Source organism: Vicugna pacos, unplaced genomic scaffold (genome assembly GCF_048564905.1).
Source record: "Vicugna pacos unplaced genomic scaffold, VicPac4 scaffold_21, whole genome shotgun sequence".
Lineage (NCBI taxonomy): Eukaryota > Metazoa > Chordata > Mammalia > Artiodactyla > Camelidae > Vicugna > Vicugna pacos.
In genome coordinates, this window is record NW_027328742.1 from 17,594,231 (window position 1) to 17,617,777 (window position 23,547).

Sequence of the window (23,547 nt, forward strand, 5' to 3'; positions counted from 1 at the left end):
GACTTATGATTTAATGAAGGTGTGTCTTTAGATGGATTTTGACCTAGTTGGTTCTGAATGATTTCAAAATGAAACTTCCTTCTGGAAGAGCATATAGGATAACGCTGTCTTCCTGTGTGCAATATATAGTGAGCTACTGGAGTCAAGGTAAGAGCAAAATGCAGATCTGACTGTCCCTGGGTCTTGATCGTGTTATGAGATGATATGATGTCTTAGGTTCGATCTTTTTGGAATGGGCAGGGGTGGGGCAGTGTCAGCTCCAGACGAGGGTGGTCCTTCCTTTGTTCTGGGCATGAGGCATACCTGGAGGCAGTCACAGTGGATGTGTAACTGTCCTGTGGCTAATCTGTATTTTCAGAGCTTTGCTGACATGTAATGATGTGTTCCTGGACTTACTCAATCTAGTTAACTCTGTTTAGCATAGTTAGATGTCTCCCCATTAGAAAATGGCAAATTGGCCCATAAGAAATGGAGATTGGAAGACAGGAAGTCCAGTAGAAGGCTAAGAAGGCCAACAGCTTCTCATGTATGGGGGCAGAGATTCCAAGAGATTTTAGTAACAGCAGCAGAAGTGGCAGGAAATACCCAGTGAAGATCACGGGCACATGGTAGTGTGCGCACACACACACACATTTTCCAGGAATTCGGTTTATAGATGAGGCTGACCTTGGACATGGTTGGTTCTCCTCTTCTACTTTAAGAGGTAGAATTCTGCGTGCTGTACATACACTGCATGCTGATTAAAGGGACATCCATGGTCAGTGACAAAGTGATCTCTCTGTATGAGGTGACTTAAGTTCTTACACTGGCCTTCTCGCCATCTCCACCATTTTGGATGATACCTTCCTTGGAAACCCAGCTGGTCCCTTCCTCAGCTGTCTGTTTTCACCCATCTTCTGCTGGCTTGACTGTCAATCACAGCTGGACAGCTTATTTTTTTCTTTCCTGGCTAAAATGCATTTCCTCTTGTTGGTTCTCAGAACACCAAACTAATGGACTTCTTGTCCCCCAATGGTTACCCTCTCTGAGACTCACCCACTTTTCACCCCAGGAAAGGGAGGAACCCAGGTGCTCTGGTGTAAGCCATCCTGGCCTTAGGAGAGGCGTGGAGATGGCAAAGGTTCTCTGAATGGTGACCCTGGCAGCCAGAGGCCCTTGGAAAGGATGGGAACACTGCCAGGCAGCCCCTTTCAGAGTGAAGAGGGATTTATGGAAGAGAAAAATGTCTGGGATGGTTTGTGTATCTCCCTCAGCAGACAGAAAGAGGCCCCACTGTCTTCTCTAACTATTTTTTAGTGGGAGGATTCATTAGATGCTTGGTGGCTTCTGAAATTGCCGTAACACAAGGGTTCTGAGTGGCAAACTCAGTATCAATGAGTTTCTCCAATTAGCCACAGAATGTTGGACCCAACTCTAGTAGAGTTGGCAGAGGGGGTTCCCAAGAACTTCTCTGCTGGAGTGGGCAGAATGCTGTTCCTTCCTTTTCTCCATTAATCAAAAATCCTCTTTTTGGTCAAGGCCATTCTCCTATTTCCCATTGGTATTCTGTCTCCCTGTCCTTTCATTTCTCCCTCATAGGTATTCATTGAGCACCTGATATTATGTGCTTCTGGTCTTTTTCCTCTCCTTATTCCCAATCTTCCTCCTTCTCAATTAACATACAGATGATGAGGTTGGAAACCAGCGAGTTATCCCAAGTGCTTCTACTCTTCTTTTTTCTCTTCCTCTTCCATCCTCCCATCTCCCATCTCAGTCACCAATTCCTGTCCACTTGTCCTTCATAAATCTTTTGCATCTGTCCTCTTCTAGCCTTCCCTACATTCTGGTTCTGCTCTGACTCACCACAGTTTTGCTTCAAGACCACATCCTTCTCAGTGGCCTCCCTGCCACCAATCCTCTCCACCCCTTCCTTTGCTCCAGGGCTCTCTGCTACCCGCAGGACAAAATCTCAAGCTTTAGCCATGGTTCTATCTTGCCTACCCCTCTATCTCTCCCAGTCCATCACACATCACTCCTCTGCCCAAGCTCTTCGTTCCACCCAAACTAACCCATTAACATTTTTCCCCAACATGCCCCGCACATTCCTGCTCTGCCTCTTTTTCTCTGCCATCCTCCATTCCTGGCTTGCTCTCTCCCTTCTTGTCCGAGCCCAATATCTAGCTCAAGCCCTATCTTCTTCATGAAGCCTCCCCATCTGCCGAGCCCCAGGGAGCATCGTATATTGCTTCTCTTTCTCTCTCCTTTGCTTTTCCTATTTATTATCTCTTTATGCCTCTTTCCTGTTGCCCAGATTAGCTCCTAAACTCCTCAAGAGCTCTAAATTATACTGGGCAATCAGTAATATTTATTTTGATGATAAAGATGATGACCTTGGTGCAAACGTGACCTTGGCTTAACTTCATCATTCAAGCCTAAGTTCTTGACCGTCAGCTCTAAAACTTGTTTCTGGAAACCATTTCTGACTTGACTGAAATACTGTGGCTGTTCAAAGTGTAGCTAGAGGGTATGGTTTCTGAATTTTTCTCTTCTCTCTTTCATCTTCCCCAGGGTACAGCCCCACTGTCCATCCTGAGCTGTACAAAAACAGACAGGCCAGGACATTGTGAGGAGCATCTGGATCTTGGTCCTTTCACAGTTGGGTGAAAACAGCAGCTCAAGTCTGTTTTCCAGCCTGAAGGGGGAACTTCAACGCCTGTTTCCCAGATGGCGGAAGAAGCTTTCGGAAGCAACAGAACCCACGCACCCTAGTCTTGTAAGGTTCCATCCTTAGGTCTGTTTGCCAGAAGCAGGCTGGAGTTCTGCATGGACGTCGCTGAGAAGACACCCCGCTCCACTGCTGGCTAGCCCAGCACGAGTAGGTGGTGCTCACTGGGTGCCAGGGAGCACCCTCTGGGACTTACCCTAAATGGCAGATCTCACTGCTTCTTCCCGGGGCTCCACCCAGATGATCTGGGGCGGGGGTGCAGCTCTGGGAGACCGTGATGGAGGCTGGATGGGGTGAGGTGCTGTAACAGAAGCCCTTCTGCTCTACTGGGAGCCCGGGGAGGGCAAAGCGGTTATTTGCCTCTCACTCTTCTCACAGCGCTAAGAAGGGGGCAGAGGCCAGGGGAGGGGAGAGAAAGAGGCTTTACTGTCCTGCTTTCTTGTTCTTCCCTTTGGAAATACAGGGCTTTCAAGACTCTATAGAATGTCCCTCTACTCTGCAAACAGTAGGGCATGGGTAACGCTTTTTAACTATGGCTTCTGATAGGCCTTTAACAAAAGAGGAGTATGACCAGGTACTCCAGGAGGAAACAGACTCTGCAGCTTCTTCGATAGCTCATACCTTTTAAAATAAAATTTTTATTTAAGAACAGTTTTAGATTTACAGTATTATTGCAAAAGTAGTACAGAGAGTTCCCATATACCCAGTCTCAGTTTCCACTGTTGTTAACCTTCTACATCACCGTGGTACATTCGTCACAATTAATGAACCGATATTGTTACATTATTATCAGCTCAGATTCGACATCTCACATTTTAACTTAGGAAAGTCACACTTCTGTGTGCTCCTCCAGAACTCATCTGTGTCTGTTTTACGATGTAAAAATTTAAATTTACTTAACATCAAGCTAAAATGGACACCCCCAGGGACCATGAGCCATGCTTAGCCTGTGCTCTGGGTTCTCTGAGTTACTCCGGCTATCCCGGGGAGGCGTCCAGCCAGCTTAGGTAGCATGTGCTGTGGCGAGTGAGCCTGGAGTGAGGTCAGAAGATCTATCTCCCTGGGTCCCGACAACTCTGCTCAGTAGATGTGTGACCCCAGGCAGTCACTCCGTCTCTGAACCTCGCCTTCCTCCTCTGGCCATTGGGAACAATAGTGCCAGCCTGTATCACGAGGCGCTGTGACAGCCAACTGCCACCATGGATGCAGACACGGAAAGCATGATTCATGGGTAAGCGATGAATATGGAGATGAGTTCTTAGTCATGAATTTCCCCCCTGAATCCCAGCCCAGTGCCTGGGGCACTGCTACTCCTGATAATTTAATTCAGTCCAGGACAATTTAAATAATAATAATAGTGAGCAGCTACTTCAGCATAAACTTGTTCTTGAGGCATGCTGTCTGTTCGCTGCCTCATCTGAACCCCCAGTTACTGAGGAGGCCAGAAGCTAAACCTAAGACCCACGTCCTCTCTGCTGGGTTGCATTTCACAGGCTCGGGGGGAGGGGGGAGGAATGGAAAGTTTCCTTTCTTTTCTTTTTTTTTTTGGCTTCTGCTGCTGGACTTCCGGTTGGTCCTGGTGACGATGCGGGTCCCTCCCACCATGGGCTGCTTCTGATGAGGAGAAAGAAAGAGTTCATAGGGACTGTAGGCTCTACCCTGTCTCCCCAGCAAAGCTAGGCAGCTCTCGTTTTTCCATCTGGGGGTGGTGTGGATGTGCAAAACACTGTCTCCAGCCTAAGGACAGCAGCTGCCCACACAGGATTTCTTCTCTTGAACTCGGCCACTCAGGCTAGATGCTGCCACTTCTCAGAAGCCCCCGTGGGCCTGGCTACTGCCCAGGGGTGATGCCTGTCTCCCGGAACATAGCCTAGCAGGGTTTCCTAGCCTCACATCCTAAAACCAGCCTGCAGTGCTGACAGTTACTCACATTTTCTCTTTTCCCTTCTGGTTGCAAACTCTAGGAGGCTCACCTTAATCCAAGCACCTGGGCCCCCTGAGTCAATGACCTCACTCTTAGCTTCCCCTGGCCAAAGCCTAGAATTTCCCCCCTGAATCCCAGCCCAGTGCCTGGGGCACTGCTACTCCTGATAATTTAATTCAGTCCAGGACAATTCAAATAATTCTGCACTGAGCAATCGTTTGGGTGCCCCGAAGACACAAAGATAAATCGAGCCTGGTTCTTCCTCTTAATAAGCTCACTGATCAGTGGGGCAGAAAAATATAGAAAAAGGTAATTGTTCACTTATTGAGCAAGTGTCTATCATGTACGTGCCAGGCACTGATGTTCTGAGATGTCTTGGGACTCAAGATAGATCTGACTTCTGCCTCTGTGGAGCTTAGAGTTGACAATAATTTTTTTAAATAACATTTTTAATTGTATGACTGCAAAGTGTGAGAGTGTAACCTGTCTTTGATTCAGCCTTCCTGGAACTTATAAAATCTACAAAAATAAAATAGAAGCCTACAGTCTCAGATTAGGGATCTGCGAACTTTTGGCTCATCGCTGCATCTGGAGCAAGAGATCATGGCTCCAACAAGTGTAGCTCTGATCATTCCCCTTTGTGGGATATTTTGAGTGTTCACATAACCCTGGATTTCCTTTGCTATTTTTGTCTTTTAAAATTCTCCAAGAAATCTAATGTAGAAGTTCCTCTTCTTAATACAATTAAGCTGTATCACCATGGGCTGATGGGCTAAAAGAAGTTGCTGACAATCCTACACCCTGAAATTTCCCCATCCTCCTAATGCAACAGCATGAGTTGTACAAGAACCCTCTTTCAGGACACATCAGTTTAACTCCTTGCTATACAGAGTGTGGTCCATGGGTCAGCAGTGTTCGCATCACCTGGGAGCCTGTCAGAAGTGCAGACTCAGTTCCCTCCCTAGACCTACTGATCGGAATCCTCATTTGAACAAGATCCCCAGGTGATTTTTTGCATATTAAACTTCAAGAGGCAGACAAGCCAATTATTTCACGACCACCAAAAGAGGATTGTTAACCTTCCAAGCCAGGATCAAGCCCTATCTCTCCAGGTCGGCCCATTCCATCAAGTTTCAGATCTGTTCCTTATAGCATTCCTACTTACTGGCACCAAATGCTGCAACACTTAGCATGCATTTGCTGGGTCCAAGTCACCAAAAACTCAACTCAAATTGGCTTAGCTACTAGGGAAATGTTCAAGGCGGATGCGGGATACGATAATGGGTGGTCATTATCCTATGTTTCCATATTTTTGTTGTCATTTTTGTTATTTTTCTTTTGTAAAAAATTGTGGTAAAATACACACAACATAAAATTTACCATCTTAACAATTTTAAGTTCAGTACTAAGTATATTCACATTGTTGTGCAGTCAATCTCTGTTCCACATTTTTGATCATCTGAAATATAAAAATGGTAGTATCTACAAATCCCAAATTCCCAATTTATCCCTCCCCACCTCCTTTCCCCCTCTGATAACCATAAGTTTGTCTTTGAATATAGACTTTTAAAAGATCATCGCTAATTTGGGAAAAGTCAATGGATTTTAATGAGATTAAACTTGAAATAATCTTAGAGTTGGCAGAAAGTTCTGCCATTTATTAGAATGTATTGAAGAGATTAATTTCTTTATATTTCCAGGAGAATACCAAGAGGAGAAACATGGAAGGTAAATTTTTAAGTCCCTGTGTTTCCAAAAATTGAAACCTCTTCTTAAAGGGGGAGAGGCCATAGGAACCAACGTTCTCAGAGTTCTGCCATTTAGAACACTCCTGTTGCTCCATGTCTTGACATGCCACTGAAGACCTGCGCTAACTTGTTGGGACGCACTGTAGAGAAAATGGGGCTGCCCACGATAAAGCAATTAATTGTCAAAAGCTGAGCATGTTTCTTAAGAAAAGGCATTTGAGATCTGGCTAGGACTTACAAATGAACTGTTTCAGAGGCTGAGATTCTGGGTCCTGCTGACCTATTTTATTCTCCTCTGATTCGGGTAATGTCCATGTGGTAATAATACCTGCGCAGTCCCACCTGTTCTGCCTGTTGACACACTGCCTGGAAGGGGCTGGGGAAAGGTGAGGATGCGCACTCTCTTGGTGCCCTGAATAAGCTGGCCCGTAAGTAACACTCCCACACCAGACTTTTCTGGGATTAACCTCTCCAAAGCATACTTGTAGCAGATATTGTTAGTGCCCTGCCCAGGTTCCCTTGACCAGATGCTGAGCATAACAGCTCATCCCGGACTGCCCTTGGCTGATGGAAGCTATCTAGCCCAACAGTATGAGTTCCCATGAGGTTCCATTCCATTTCTTCCAGGAAATCAATCATTTCTCCAAGGAGCCCTGATTCCTTCTGATGGAGAATGATATTTAGAAACCAAGTCTGGGTACTGGGAATGCTCATTTCTGCTGAAGAGTAACTGCTTCTGGACTCTGTCAGTGGGCAGAGCTAGGTACCGTGTGGATGGGTAGTACTCATACATACTTAAAATTCATATTTCATGTCTGACTCTGTCTTTATACATATCTTTTAAAATACCCAGGGGTTTTATTGCTAACTCTGATTAGGCACCACAGGGTTCATTCTTACCTTTACCTCCTTTCCTTGCTTGTAATTTCTTTCTCAGACAGTCAGAAACATGGCTCTTGTTATGTCCAGTAGTTTATTATTTGTTCAACCCTAGTATACATAGAAAATGGTTTCAGAATTGAAACTCATACCCTTTGAGAAAGAAATTTGCCAACTTGAGTAGGGCATTTGTGGACAGTTTTTTGTCTTTAGCCTTCAGTTTCCATTAAAACACTGCTTTCCAGAGTTATTTCGGTTGGCTCCTTTCTTTCTCACTCCCTTCAGTGTGGTTATGTAAGTATTTTGTAACACAGTTACAGTTGGACTCCGTTGTCATAGCCTGCATTCCAATTTGAGTCCTTCTCATAACTTGGTTAATAGTTTAAATGTTACATACAGTGACATCCACTCATTGTGACCCACAATTCTGTAGATTTTTAATAAATGCCTAGTTCCATACAGGATAGCTCCCTTACCTCCTAAATTCTCTTATTCTGCCTCTTTATAGTCAAACCCTATTCCCAGATCCAACCCCAGGTGACCACTGATCTGTGTTCCATCTTTATAGTTTTCCTTTTTTCTAGAACGTCATATAAAAGAAACCACATGGCATGTAGCCTTCTGTGTCCAGCTGCTTTCTTCCGCTTAGCATAATGATTTTTGAGATTCATCCTAGTGGTTTTCTGTAGCAGTATTTACCTCGTTTTTATTGTGGAGTAGTATCCCATTGAATAGATATTATACAATTGTCGATATCATACAATTTGTTTAAATATTTACATGTTGGTGGACGTTTGCACTCCTTCCCATCTTTACTAGTATGAATAAATTGCTATGCATATTTACATCTGGGTCTTTGTATGGACATGTGTCGTTACTGCTCTTGAGTAAATAATTAAGAGTGGGAGTGCTAGATCTTAAGGTAGGTAAATGTTTCACTTTATAAGAAATGTCCATTTTTCCAAAGCAGCTGTACTATTTTGTATTCTGACCAGCAATTTCACGAGTCCGAGTTGCTTCACATCTTCACCAGCATCTGGTATTGTCTACCATTAAATGTTAGCATTCTAAGAGGTATAATAGGTGTGTAGTGGTATCTTATTATGGTTTTAATATGCATTTCATTGATAACTAATGATGTTGAACATCTTTTCACAGACTTATTGCCAATCATGTACCTTTGGTGAAGTGCCTGTTCAAATCTTTTGACCATTTAAAAGTAAGATTGTTTGTTTGATGATTACCAAGTTGTAAATGTACTTTTTTTTTTCCTGGATATAAGTCCTTTATCAGATATACGTTTTGTAAAGTTTTTTTCCAGTCTGTTTCTTGTCTTTTTCTTAACAAGTGTTCTCTAAGAATAAAAGTTTTTCATTTTGATGAAGAGTAATTTATTAATTTTTTCTTTGATATTTTGTATATTTTGAGTCCTATCTAAAAAAATATTTACCTAACTCAGAGCAAATATTTTCTCTTGTATTTTTGTCTGGTAGTTTTGTAGCTGTATTTCTTACTTTTAGCTCTATGATCCATTTTGCTTTAACTTACTAAATTGTGTAAGGTAAAGAATTAAATTTTTTTGTTTTTGTATTTTACAAATGGATATAAAGTTCTACCATATTTGTTGAGAATATTATCCTTTCTCCATTGAATTATTTTTAGAATTCTGTCAAAGATCAATTGTATATATTTTGGACTCTCTGTCTCATTGATCTATATGTCTATTTTTATGCCAATAGAACAATTTAGTGATTATTATATTTTTGTATTGTCTAGAAATTAAATATAAGTCCTCAACTTTGTTTTTCTTTGTCACTTTTTTTTTTTTTGGCTATCTAAGTCTTTTGCATTTCCATGTAAACTTTAGAATCAGCTTGTCAATTCCACAAAAAAACCTGGTGGATCCCTCATACCATACACAAAAATAAACTCAAAATGGCTTAAAGACTTAAACATAAGACAAGACACTATAAACTTCCTAGAAGAAAACACAGGCAAAATATTTTCTGACATAAATCTCAGCAATGTTCTTCTAGGGCAGTCTACCCAGGCAATAGAAATAAAAGCAAAAATAAACAAATGGACTTAAACATAAGCTTTTGCACAGCAAAGGAAATCATAAGCAAAACAAAAAGACAACCTACAGAATGGGAGAAAATATGTGCAAATGATATGACTGACAAGGGCCTAATTTCCAGAATATACAAACAACTCATATAACTCAATAACAAAAAAACAAACAACCCAGTTCAAAAATGGGCAGAAGACCTAAACAAGCAATTCTCGAGTGAAGACATACAAATGGACAACAGACACATGAAAAAATGCTCAATATCACTAATTATCAAAGAAATGCAAATCAAAACTACAATGAGATATCGCCTCACACCAGTCAGAATGGCCATCATTCAAAAGTCCACAAACAATAAATGCTGGAGAGGCTGTGGAGAAAAGGGAACCCTTTACACTGTTGGTAGGAATGTAGTTTGGTGCAACTATTATGGAAAACAGTATGGAGATTCCTCCAAAAACTAAAAATAGATTTACCATATGACCCAGCAATCCCACTCCTGGGCATATATCCAGAAAGAAGTCTAATTTGAAAAGATACGTGCACCCCAGTGTTCATAGTAGCACTGAATACAATAGCCAAGATATGGAAATAAACTAAATGTCCATTAACAGATGACTGGATAAAGAAGTCATGGTATATTTATACGATGGAATTCTACTCAGCCATAAAAAAGAATAAAATAATGTCACTTGCCGCAACATGGATGGACCTGGAGATTGTCATTCTAAGTGAAGTAAGCCAGAAAGAGAAAGAAAAATACCATATGATACCACTCTATGTGGAATCTAAAAAGAAAAGAAAAAAAGAAGACACAAATGAACTTATCTACAAAACAGAAACAGACTCACAGACATAATAAATAAACTATGGTTAGCAAGGGGGAAAGGGGGTGAGAAGAGATAAATTGGGAGTTTGAGATTTACAAATACTAACTACTATATATAAAATAGATAAACAAGTTTCTTCTGTATAGCATAGGAAACTATATTCAGTATCTTGCAGTAACCTATAATGAAAATGAATACATGTATGTATATGTATGACTGAAATATTATGCTGTACATCAGAAATTGATACATTGTAAACTGACTATAAAAAAAGATAAAATCTTAAAAAAAAAACCAAACCCAAACCAAACCAAACCAAAAGAACACAATACTTACTTAAAGGGTTTCTAGGAGGACTGGGGACAATGGAAACAGAGTGCCCAGGCTGTAGAAGATCTTAAATAAATAGGGTTATTGTTATGGTGAGTCCTTGGTGTTAAACAACAGTAGCATTGTTGCTTAGGGCTCCCAACGCCATATAATCAAACTGGCATTATATTCTTGAGTTCAGGGGACAATTGCTTACTCTGTTGGAGGAGCAGTAAATAAATGTCAAAGACTGGTAACTATTGACATCCCCAAGATGCCAGAGAGCCAGACTCGAGGTTACAGTGTGTCCTGCCTTTGACAGGCCAATGAAGCACGTCTTCAGAATGGCATTTTGTTGGCTATTCCTGAGGTGGCTTAGGTGGCCATCTAAGGTGGCTTAAAAATCCGGAAATAACACACGCAGGGGAAAAACCAGTGCAATAATAACACATTTTCCTTCCTTACTGTTAGCTTCCTTGTTTTTTCTTTCTCTGATTCAGTGAATGCCAACACAAGGATTATTAAATCTCCTGACATTTTCGTTTTCTTCCAAGAATGTATCTTCATGTCTGAGTAATTGTCATCACCTCCCCTGGTGAGGGGGGAAGAAAGGGTACATTCTGTGAGTCACGTCCACTGATTTACAGGCCAAAGTTTCCCAGCATTCAGTGGAAGGCCGAGTCGTGTGGCAGACAAACTAGTAGCTGAGAACTCAGGACACTTGGGTTTGGTCTCCATCACCATTTCTGTCTGAATCTCTGTAAAAGGGGCCGATGGTTCTGCTTTAGTTTCCTCGTTTGGAAAGTGCATCAAGCCTGGCCTTGGGTATAAGCGCGCTTCGTTCGCACACGTTCTAAGCGGTGACCCCAAAAGGACCCCGGCTTGAGCGCACAACGGGGCTCCGCCCGGGTGGCGCCCGCGCTGGGCAGGCGGCTGCGGCGGCGCGTGGGGAACCGCGAGTTGCGCGCGCAGCGCCTCCGCCGCCTCCCGAACCCCCGCCCCCGTTGCCAGGGGGACTGGGGCGACGCGCTTTCCGGCCCCGGCGCGGCGCGGCGCGGCGCAGCGCGGCTGTCATGGCGGAGGCCGCCTGGAGCACAGACACCGGAGAGGCCGTGTATCGCTCCCGGGACCCCGTGCGCAACCTCCGCCTCCGGTAGTCGCGTTGCCTCAGAGCTCCGTGCTTTTATGCTCTCAGATAATTGGAACCTGAACTACAGTTCTCGGTTGTTCAGGGCCCCTACTTCCGTTTGCAATCCTGACCTCTGCCCGGTCTCCCCGCGTCTCCCTCACCACCCGGAACCCTCTTCAACTCACAGCTTCCAGACCCACCCTTTCAGGACCTTTCCTTTCCCACATTCCTCGGAGCCCTGTGTCCCCAGTGTACTTTCTCATCCTTACTCTTCTCCTTAGGACCCCGTGCCCCACTCACCTCCCTCTCTGTTGCCTTAGCCCTCCCCTCTACTGTGTTTTGTTTCCCCCGTTTTTGCTCTGTGTTTATCTCCTGGTTGTGTGTCTTGTAACGGGTATTTGGGGCTTCGCTTTCCCTGGCAGAGTCCACCTGCAAAGAATCACATCAAGCAACTACCTCCATTACCAGCCTGCTGCCCAGCCCGGAAAGGACCTCATAGACTTGGCCACTTTAAGCCTCCCCCAACCGCCAGTGGGTGTATGGTGGTGATGTGGCCCCTTGGGGATCTGGGGAAGGGCCTAGGGTGAGGTTACCTCTTAAGACAAAGTAGACCCAGGTCTGTAGTCTGAGGAAAGGCATAAAGAGGTTGAGTTTCTTGTCCAAGGTCACATGGCTGGTAAGCGTTGAAGCCAGGATTTGATCCCAGGCAGTTTAAACTACATTATGTTGCATAAAAATTGAATAAGCGTAATTCCTGCCATCAAGATACTGATCTGAATTGTGGTCAAATGTAGTGAAATAGCAAATACCATACTTTAGATATGTTATAAATTTGCCTGTCAAACTAAATACCATTTGTGGCATTTTTTTTTCTAAGAAAGAATGCTCCAGGCTTGAAATATACTTACAAACCCTTTTCAAAACAATTTACAAATGGGGGTCTGCTTGGGAAATGTATATATGAACATCATTTTTACTCTTGCAGTTTTCCTTATCTGGGAAGCCAGAAAAGTGAGCAAGAGAGGACATTGTGTTTGTGTTAGGTCACTGCTCTCTCTGCTTTTGTTGTCTGTTCAAAAATATTTCTGAGCAAGAGTGTGAGCTGGTGGGTTGTGAAGCATGTATCTTTGAAAAAGGCATACCCAGCCAGGAGTATATGTATTAGATTTGGTTCTTTAAAAAAAATCTGTTCTTTGCAGGGAGGGTAGAGCCCATGCTTAGCATGTATGAGATCCTGGGTTTGACTCCCAGTACCTCCATTAAAAAAAAAAAAAAAAAAAAAATGGGCGAAGGATATGAATGTACAATCTGAAAAGAATAAATACTAACTGCAGACAAGATTTAAAATAAAAGTTATTCGACTTTCCTTTTCTTTACTAATACTTAGTCTCTTAAGGTTACAGTGTTTGATTCTAGATATATGGTTTCAGGAATAGTAAAGATAAAAACACCACAGTTTTTTTTCTAGCAAATATTGACAGTTGGGATTGAGGAAGAGCCATTCAGCCTATTTCTAAATTTCAGTGCCTCACACTGAGTTAGAATAAATAATTCCTGGAAGGCATGACTTCCATTTATCCAGATTAGTGATTAAGACTTCTTAGGTCCTAATCTTGGCTTCTACACATATCTACAGCATCTCTAGAGTGAGTCTAGGGTGAGTGCTTAATAAACCAGTGAGTTCCAACAGGTTTTGTGCCAAATGTAAGAGCAGGGACTTTGGTTATAACCAACTACAGAGCAAGAAGTGGTGCTGGTTTGGCTCAAACAATTGACTCTCTGTTGTCTTTGGAGGTGGACACCGCCCAGATGAAGATGAAGAGGAGTAGGCTGTGATTGGGTGGCAAGAGAAGCTCTTTAGCCAGGTGAGCCAGTGCCACTTGTCTGCTCAGTCTACCTCCACCTGGTCCACCTCCCACCTGGCTGGTAGCTGGGAAAGATTCTTGATCCATATCGCCAAACTGATTTCCAGAAGGTTGTAGCAGTTGTATACTTCCCACTGCTGTATTCACGGGGTCAGTGTAACATCATGCCTGCCACTACCCAGTTTTGTGATCCTGGCTAAGGCACTTTCCACCTCTGGGCCACAGAAAGAATTACTGTTTTGCTATGTCAATTCTGTAACAGTAGAGTTGAATTAGACTATCACTCTGGTTCCTTTTAGCTCTAATCTCCTTTGGATCCCCTGTCCTCCATTAGTTTAGACAAATGAGAGTTGGTTGTGAAAATGTGTTGGATTGCATCATCTCTATAGAGCTGATTTGACCAGTTACAGGAAAAAAATTTGACCTATTCTTAGTAGATCTCTGTTTCCTTGTGACCTCAGTTTGAAGTAGATCTGTATCAAAATGAAGCAGCCTGCCAGAGTCCTTTGGATCATCAGTACCGTCAAGAGATTCTGAAGCTGGAGGATTCGGATGGGAGGAAGAACCGACGAATCTTTACTTACACTGACTCTGACAGATTCACCAACTTGGAGGAGGTATTGTTCTTTTCCCAAGTCCCATAGCTCCCTTCACCTTTGCCTTCCCTAGCTTTCTGGCCCCACTGTCTGTTAAGACAGAAGCCTGTTCAGGGGAGATGGAGAGCCTGTCTAGGAGCCACGGTGTGCCGCTGGCAGCCAGGCCAGAGTAGGTGGGCACAGTCCGCAGGTGCTGTGGCTGCAGCTCCCTGCTCCACCTGCTGGAGGGACTGGGGGAGCCAGCAGTGTCTCTATTTTTATTTTATTTTATTTTTAATTTTTCGCCACAATTCAGCAGCTGCTTCTCAAAACCCACAAGACCGAAACAGACAAAGATTGTGTTTGTACAAAGCACAGTTGGGCCAAGAAACTCATCTCAGAAAGGGACTTTTCCCCTCTGTTTAAGGCAAGTTTGAGACTCTGAGTCACGAGAGACCATTTGGCAGGGAGATGGTGGCAGGTCTCCTGCCAAACTCAGCCTTTTGTGTATGGCTGCCTGCCGGAGGTACATGGCATCGTGGTGAGATGAGCTTGCAGTGGGGACTTCCCTGTCAAGCCACTTGCCCAAAAGGGTCCTGGAGATCATTTAAAGTGTCCATAGAAATGTGGCAGTATCTCTAATGCTAGACTTGCAGACTGTAAATTGGGAGAAACAGCCACTGGGCTTTTCCTCCATGCATCGTGAGATCAGACAGGTGGGTGGAGTCTAGAACCATATAGATCAAATTCAACATGGATTCAGCCAAAGCTGAATATATATGAGTTTTAAGAGGAATTCAGTACAACACAGGGAATGGCTTATGTCCTCATTTTGCCTGTGACAACATGCCCTCGGGGATTTCAGTTTTACCTTTTCTTCAGTCACTGCATGATGTATTCTTTTTAGTGAGATTTCAAACTCCTTGAGGGAGAGTAGAGCGTGTATTTTCTGATTTTTGTCTGTGACCTTGTAGATTTCTGCAAGGAGCAGGTGTTAGGTGAACGTTTTTGAAAGGTTGATGCTTTCATTAGGAAAGCTGTGGGTTGGTAGATACAAAGTTTGGGTTGTCTGTTTTGGTAAAGAAAATTACAGTGAAGTGTTCATTACCCATGTGCGGATTCTCTACAGAACACTTGTATTACATGTGGCATCTTCCAGCTACCTAGTGAATGTCAACGTCTAGCAGGCAGACTCACCCAACTTTTTGGTGGTATGTGCTTAGAGACTGCAGGCTCATTTTAATATTAGCACAAATAAATTCATTTCTGAAGGGTAGGATGCTGCTAAAATCTTAGGGCAAACCAAGGCTTGGTTGGACTGTCCTTTGGGTTGTCCCCTCCATTAACATGTGTAACTGTGAGGTGGCTGTGCCTCTTAGGGTCAGGTCTCGGGTGAGGTTTCAGAAGGAGGACTTCCCTCCAGGTGCTTGGTCCCATGTGGCCCTGACCAGATGGCTTACACAGGGCTGCCCTGTTTTCCCAGCACTGTCAGAAAATGACCACCGCAGCCAGTGAGATGCCATCCTTCCTGGTCGAGCGAATGGCAAATGTCAGGCGGCGCCGGCAAGACAGGCGAGGGATGTGAGTACCAGTGTGGATGGCAGCTGGGGGGCCTTTGTGGTCCTTCCAGGCCAGTGTTCTGTCTGCCTGCTGACTCAAGTGTCCCATTCTGCGGAGGCCCCCACCCTGGTGTGCTCCCCTATGTTCCTCCTTCAGGCTCTTCTTGGGGGGCCAGGGGAGTGACCCTTCCTGTGGTGTCTCCCAGGGAGGGTGGCATCCTTAAGTCACGAATCGTCACCTGGGAGCCCTCAGAAGAGTTTGTGAGGAACAATCATGTCATCAACACCCCTCTTCAGACGATGTACATCATGGCAGACCTGGGGCCCTATGGAAAGTGAGTGCAGCCCCTCGTGGCCCGGCTCAGACCCTCATCCTTCCTCCTTTCCCTACCCGCCACCCCCCGTTGTAGTCATCCCAGGTATGTGGGAGGGAGGGACTGTTTTCTTCTTTTTTCTCTTTGGAAGAAAGTATTTTGCCATGACAGTTCTCACTACAGCCTCTGTCCTCTCTGACGTGGGCTGCCTACCTCTTCCTCTTTCCCTGGAGGTGGGACCAGTGACCTTGGACCCTGGTGTGGATTCCCTGGTTTCTAGGCTTGGCTATAAGAAGTATGAACACGTCCTCTGTACTCTGAAGGTGGACAGCAATGGTGTGATCACAGTAAAACCTGACTTCACTGGCCTCAAAGGACCCTACAGGTGAGGAGAGGAGGAAGGGGACAGTGGACACCGGCACTCCTTTCCTTGTCTTCCCTTCTTGCCCCTGGTTGAGGAGAGTCTCAGAAAGCCCTTCGTCTGTTCTAACTCTTAAATTCCCGGCCGGGGGTTCATATTCTCTTCCAGGCCATAGACCCTTAGGACACTGGGCATCCTGTTCTCAGAAAATGTGCAGCTACACTGATTTGAAAGTGATGACTTCAGCAGTGTAGTTCAGTGAAAATAATTCTCTGCGCTGCTGCACGCAGGGACTGACCCAGACGGGGCGCAATGGGCTTGGCCAGGGCTTTTCCTCCGGGCTGACCTCTTCTGTCTTAGAGTAACAGAACCGCAACTCGGCTCATCCCCGGGCTGGGTCTGCAGGGCCCCATCTCCTGTCATCAGAGTTAGCCCTTTTGTGGCTTCGACTTTACAGAATTGAGACGGGGGAGAAGCCGGAGCTGTGGAAGTATACGATTGACAACGTGTCGTCCCTCGCACAGCCTGAGGAGGAGGAGCGGGAGCAGCGTGTGTTCAAGGACGTAAGAGCTGGTTCGTCCCAAGTACCGGAGAGCGGGGAGTGAGGCCCCGTCCAAGGCTGAGGTCTGCAGCTGCGAGGTCTCGCTCTTAACGGCCCCTCCTGGCTTAGGAGTCGCCGCTGACATCTCACATACACGCTTTTGGTCCTGTTGTAAGATCGTCATAATAACGACCATTTACTTGAGCATGTACCATGCTCCACGCAAGGCCCTTCACATGCTTTAGGTTATTTAGACTGTACCACAGCCCTCTGCGGTGAATACCTTTATTGTTACCATTTTATAAGTGAGGAAATGGAGACTGAGAGGCAGCTGAGCGTTCTGCCCGAGGTCGCGTAAGCGCGAGAGCCAGGCCGGTCCCAGACCCGCGGACTCCGCGCCCTCCGGGCCTCACTGGGATGAAGCTGGCAGCGGCTGGGATGCTCCGGCCTCCGGCTCTTGGTGGCAGTTCCCGCTCCTGCTGCTTGTCTCCCTCCCGTTTGGAACTGGATCCCGGCCTGGCTGCGGTCACCTCTCAAGTTCTGGTTTGCTTTGTCTCCTCAGCTGTGTGGCCGCCACAGGGAGTACCTCAGCAGCCTCGTGGGCACCAACTTGGAGACGGTGAGGAGCCCGGCGTCCTGTAGCCCCAGCCCCGCCGGCGGCTGTGTTCAGCTGGAGGGTTCTGACCATCCCTGAGTGCCGTCTTCTCCTCAAGGCCCCCAAGACATACTCCTCAGTGTAAAAAGGAAGTGAAAATTAGCATGTGGAGTGTAATCCTTGTTACGTTTTAACAACATTGCATGTTGATCTAGAACTGTTAGCCTGTAGAAGAAGGTCCCAAAGGGGACACACACTATGGGCGACTTTCTCTGGGCAGTGGGCGGGTTGGAAGATGGCAGGTGGCTGTTGTGTGGTGAGAGGGTTAAATTAGGAATGTTTACTTTTTAGTCTCTAAACTTAGATATTTTTGAGTTCTTATCCGTGGCAGTGTATTTATTTATTGCTTTATAATTAATTTTATAAATATAGGAAGGAAAAATATCTTCCTTACTCTTCATGTCGCCATTCTTCCTAAGTGCCCCGTAGAGATGGGCTGTCATTTTTGTTTGTCAAATAGTTTGGCTCTTAAAAAACAAAACAGAATAGTGTGAGTTAGTTATTCTGTGGTCCTACTCTGTGTCTTACTGCAAGAGTTCCATTTCTAGATCTGGAAACAAGGATGAAATTACCCAGTGGTCTCCCTCTCTCTCTCTAACAGATGAACTTTCATTATTTTTTACATTGCATTAACATCAGATGTGCAGTGTTAAAAAGCTGGATAAGATAGATACACAAGTGATGAGAAAAGGAAACTGCCTAGTTCCTGGACCGCAGCCCTTTACGGGGAGCAGGGCTCTCTAGTTCTCACTATACGGCAGAAGGCAGCTGTGGATGCTTCTCTTGGCTCTTCTCGAAAATATTCATACTTTGTTGCCCTCCCCACCATTTAAATTAGGTCCTTTCCCCACTGTGTTACATGTTTTAGAAATGGAGGGAACAGATCTGTGGAGAAGTGGCTGGTAGGGCGGAGGTGTGACAGTCAAACACGTGGGTCTGACGTCCAGCGTCAGGTCTCCCGGGGGTTTGCCCGCGGGCTGGAGGAGGGGTGCCGGCGCCCTCAGACCTCCTGACCTGTTCCCACTTCTCTCTGCCTCAGACTGTCCCCGGTGCTCTGCGGCTTTTTGTAAATGGAGAGGTAGGTAAGTGTCTTACCAGACGGAGATCCCTTGATGCTCGGCCGGGGCGGGATGGAGCTGTGGAGTGAGCCGCCCCGCCCCAGTGGATGCCTTGGGTTGTCTGCAGCACTTGGGAGGCTCAGGTGTGAGTCCTTCCTGGAGACAGAGTTCCTGGCTCTCGAGGAACTTATTTTTCCAAGTGTGTGGGCCCTTCAGGACTGGGTCGGGTGCTAAGGGTGATAGGAAAATAAGCTGAGACTGTTTCCTGTTTTCTTAGTTTCAGCCCAAGGCTATGAGTATGACAATCTCTACGTGCACTTCTTTGTGGAACTGCCAACTACTAGTCAGTAATGTTCCTAAGTCTCTCTTTTTGTACGCATTCTGACAGCTTTCCAGAGGCATTCAGTCAGGCTCCCTTCCCCACTCCTCCACTAAAATTGTCGCTGTTCTTTTCAGGGTCATAGATCACTTCCAAGATATGAATCCTGTGGTGACGTCTGCTTTCACCCTGCTTGTCTCTCAGAAGCATTTGCCACAGCCCACTTTCCTCGCTGGAACCCTCCTCTTGGCTTCTGGCTCCATGCTCCTCCTTTCATTGGTGGCTCAGAGGCCTCCTTGGCTGTTTCCTCATCTTCTGTTGATCTAGAATTATTAGCGTATCCAAGGCCGGGCCTGGCCTTCTATTACTCTCTCTCTCTCTACAGTCTTTCTAGGTCTTTCTAGATGGCTTCATCCATCCCATGGCTTCAATACTGCTTGTATGTCTCAGACACCCGGGTTCTCTGTAGCCTTAGCCTCTCCCCTGAACTCTAGACTCCTGTACAATTACTTCTTTGTCATTTCTGCTTAACATGACCAAGAGAACTCTTAATTCCTCCTCTTGCCTCAAACCCGCCCTCATTGTCTTCCCCCACTTAGCAGAATGGCGTTGTCATCTGCATAGTAGCTGATGCCAGAAACCTAGGAAGCATCCTTGATTCCTCACTTTCTCTGGCTGCCTGCATCCGGTCACTCTACCTCCAGTTCCTGTCAGTTCTGTCTCCAGAAGATGTCCTGAATCATCTGTCTTCTCGAGCATCCTGGACCAAGCCACCAAGCATCTCTTGCTTAGGCCAAAGTATTTAGTTTCTAACTTACCCTCTTGCTCCTGTCTTGCTCCCGAGAGGAACAGTTCACTTGCCGCATATATCATTGCCACATTGAGCCTTTAAAAATGCAAACCAGTTGTCTCTCTTGAACTTAAAACCCCAACAGCTTCCCTTCTCACTTAAAGCGAAATCCAAACTCCATTCCCTGAAGGAGCTGGCCCCTGCCTCTCTCTCCCTTACAACATTCTGGTCATGCTTTCTTTCTATTCTTGAACGCCCATCTGTGGCCTTTTCAGAACCATTTCCTTTGTCTGAAACCTTTTGTGTCATATCTTTGCATGACTGGTTCTGCTTGAGTTTAGGCCTCAGCCTAAGTGTCCTCTCTGAGTGGTGTTCCCTCCCTACGTGGTCTAAATGAGCATCCAAGTCACTCAGTCACTCCTTCACCCTGTTTTATTTTTAGTTTAGCATTTATTACCACCTAAGAGTCTCTTATTGGTTGGTTTGTTGTCTGCACCACCTCTCCTCCACCCCCAACTAGAACGTTAGCATCATGAGAGATAGGAAGCTTTTCTTTCTGGTCACCAAGATGTCCCCGGTGACTGGTCATAGCACATAGCACATTGCAGACACGCAGTATGTGCTAAATGGAGGATTTGTTGCGTGAATGAATGGATAACGGAACTTTGTCTTTTTCTCAACTCCTTGCTCTCCTCCCAGGTAAACTTACTACGTGTGGTCTTTTGCTTTCAGATTGGTCGAGCCCAGCGTTCCAGCAGCTCTCAGGAATCACACAGACCTGTGCCACCAAGTCCCTGGGAATGGTATGGCAACGGGGGGGGGCCTGGGAGGAGCAGGACTCCTGGGATGGCATGTGACGAGCATCAGGCTGACAGCCTGGGGAAGGTTCCACTGTTGGGTCTGGCCCTTCGCTGTGGGCTCTGCAGGGCTGCCTCGTCCAGGGTCCTCTCTACCTTTTTGAAAATGGTCACAGCTTGCATTTGGGTGTCCTTTCACTTCTCAGCCTCTTGCTTCCTACCTGGGGTGATAGTTTATCTTTTCCCCTTGTGGGGGTGACCTTGTCATTGGCCACAGGGGAAACAAATTCCCAGTGAGGGCCTGTGCACCCCATGACACTGAGTATGAAATAGTGCTCCTCTCTTTTCGGACAAGGCGGCTTACTTCTCCTACCCGTTCACATTTGAGGCCTCCTTCCTCCACGAGGATGAATCCGCTGGTGAGTGGCCTGGCTGGTCCCTGGCCGTGGGTCTCCGCAGGCCAGGCCGTCTCCCGGGGAGGCCTCCTGTGACCTGGCTGCTGCTCCTACTCATGCAGGTGCCCTCCCGGAGTGGCCTGTGCTCTACTGTGAGGCCCGCTCACTCGACTTCTGGCAGAGGTATCACGTGGAAGGCTACGGGGCTGTGGTGCTGCCTGCCACCCCAGGGGACCTCTTGTCCCTGCCCTCCACGTGGCCTATGTGCTCTCGCTCCCAGAAACAAGACTAGTACTTCAGAAGATTTGGCCGCTTCTCATGAGAAGTGGGGATGATTGGGAATTGGAAGCACTTAACTTGCACAACTCCTTGCTCCTTTGGGGCAGATTCCCCTTCTCCATTAGAGACAGCCGGCTGAAGGGACAGCTACCTGAGAAGTTGAGCAGCTCTGGTCTCCGCTCCCAGCAACTCTTGATTTGACTCCTGGCCTTGAGGGGGGCACTGCATGGGAAGTGGGCTACTGGTGGGTGTGTATTGAGTAGATCGGAAGCCTTTCTGAAGTAACAGCCCTGCCGTCTGTTGTGCGCCAGGCACTGTGCTAAGTGCTTCTCGTTTCATTCTCCCCACCACTTGGTGAGGCGTCGGTGTTGCTATTATTTCCATTTTGCTAGATGAGGAGACGGGTTCAGAGAGGTCGAGAAACTTGTCCTGGTGCACAGGTAATAGCTGGCAGAGCAGAAATTGGAATTCTGATTGATTTCCAAATGGGGACCCTAAACCACCATGATGACCTTCACCAGAGGCCAGGTCGTCACCAGGCCAGATGTTTTACTGGTGGCGAGGCCCGTGTCGTTGCTGGGGAGTCAGCAAGGGGCCACGTGCCCGTCCCCGCCGCGGCCCCATTCTCCTCTTCCTGCACAGGCACACACACCCTGAGAGTCTCCACGTGGAGGCCCCTGGAGCTCGGCACCGTGGCTGAGCTGAGGAGGTTTTTCATTGGTGGCTCTCTGGAGCTGGAGGACCTTTCCTACGTGCGGATACCAGGAACCTTCAAGGTGACTTTTGTCTCTGGGGAGACTTCATGCTGGGAACTTATGTCCCTGTTTCTTCTGGAAAAGGTGGAACCGGGGTTAAGGCCTCTTGCCCATTGCTTCATTATTGCTTAGTCCCTTCCTTCCTGTGTCTTCAGCTGGAAGTCTTGACCGTATCTTAAACTAGGTACAGACATCCACACGCTGTCCTAGGAGAGCTGTGGAAAACAGTACACTTAGAGATCTCCCCTGGTCCCTGTCAGAATAACCAGCGCCTCCTTCCAGCCCATCCTTGAGGCTTCCAGAATCAGAGGGTTGGCAGGCAGCTTACAAGACTGCTGGTACTCAACAGAGGTTGGAATGTGCCCTGATTTACAGTTGGGAGCCCAATGTTAGCCTTGAGGTGATGGAGTCTGGGTGTTGGAATGAAGTTTCCCCAACAGAACTGTTCTCCCCAAGAATGGGAATAAGAATGGGAGTGAGGCCAGCATGGTGCCTGGGGTCTAGAAGCCAACAGAAACCTGACGCTAACTGGATGCCGCAGGGGGAGCGTCTGAGCCACTTTGGACTCCGCACGGAGACCACGGGCAGTGTCACCTTCCGCCTACACTGTCTGCAGCAGTCCAGGTGAGTGGCCCTGGCCCTCTGCCTTGGGGCTCTTCATCCCAAGGGCTGGAGAGCAGCCGTGGCCATGTGGCGGGCTCCCCTGCAGGGCCTTCATGGAGTCAAGTTCCCTGCGGAAGAGGATGCGGAGTGTGTTGGACCGTCTGGAGGGTTTCAGCCAGCAGAGTTCCATTCACAATGTGCTGGGTAGGCTCCCCCTCCCCCAGCCAGCCACCCAGCATCCACATGGGCCCATTTCCCGCCACCATGGCAGCTGACTCCTGTGTCTGCTTCCCTCACAGAGGCCTTACGTCGAGCCCGGCGCCGCATGCAGGAGGCCCGAGAAAGCCTTCCCCAGGACCTAGTGAGCCCCTCGGGAGCCATGGTCCGCTAGCTCGCTGCAGCCCTGGCCTTCCACATAGAACAACAAGACGACTGGTAGCCAAGGCCATGCCCTCCCGCCTCTTCATCTTTCTGATTAGAGATCACAATGCCCTGCTGAAAGCTGGCATCACTGAGAGAATCCCAGGCAGGCCCCCCCTGCCTCGTCTCCAGCTGCCTCATCTTCAAAGCTGAAGACCCTGTGGCCCTCATGTGGTCCCCTTCTCCATATGTCAGACACTGCAAGTGGGCATCACAAGGCAGGCTTTTTGGTTTGAGGGCAGTTTGGGGGTGGGCCCAGAGTTAATTCTGTCCTCGCCTCAGCCTCCTCCCGGCCTGTCTCACAGCCTCGGTGGCAGAGCTGCAGTGCCTTCCGCTCCACACCTGCTTTATGAACGGAGGCTCGAGAAGGAAGGCAGGCGAGAGAGATCTCACAGTCCCGGCCCGAGTCCAGCTCCTCTTCCCCGGGTAGCCTCCCCTACTACCGGGAGCTAGCTACATTTGCGATAGAACTTATTTCTGGAGTAAATGAAGGCTGAAGGCAGTGCCCAGTCCTTTCTGCTAGCTGGCTGGTATCTTTTATTGTGTTTTTTTTACATAAAGACTTTTTATACTGACTGATATTCTGTCCCCTGATTTTCTGTTCAGGTCGCTGGCGTGGCTGAGGTATTCTCCTCCTTAATGCCGAGGCCCCCATGCCACTGCCTTT

The 23,547-nt window shown here is 46.8% G+C and overlaps 1 long non-coding RNA gene and 1 pseudogene across 1 annotated transcript; one reads left to right on the top strand and one right to left on the bottom strand.

Moving 5' to 3' along the window:
- Positions 1-4,186: 4,186 nt before the first annotated feature.
- Positions 4,187-10,642, bottom strand: LOC140694516 (uncharacterized). Its single transcript, XR_012070138.1, has 3 exons — positions 10,493-10,642; positions 7,277-7,366; positions 4,187-4,318 (listed from the first exon to the last, which is right to left on the bottom strand). It is a non-coding gene; the product is annotated as an uncharacterized lncRNA (long non-coding RNA).
- An 892-nt stretch (positions 10,643-11,534) lies between these two features.
- Positions 11,535-23,459, top strand: LOC140694387 (tectonic-like complex member MKS1; annotated as a pseudogene).
- Positions 23,460-23,547: the final 88 nt, after the last annotated feature.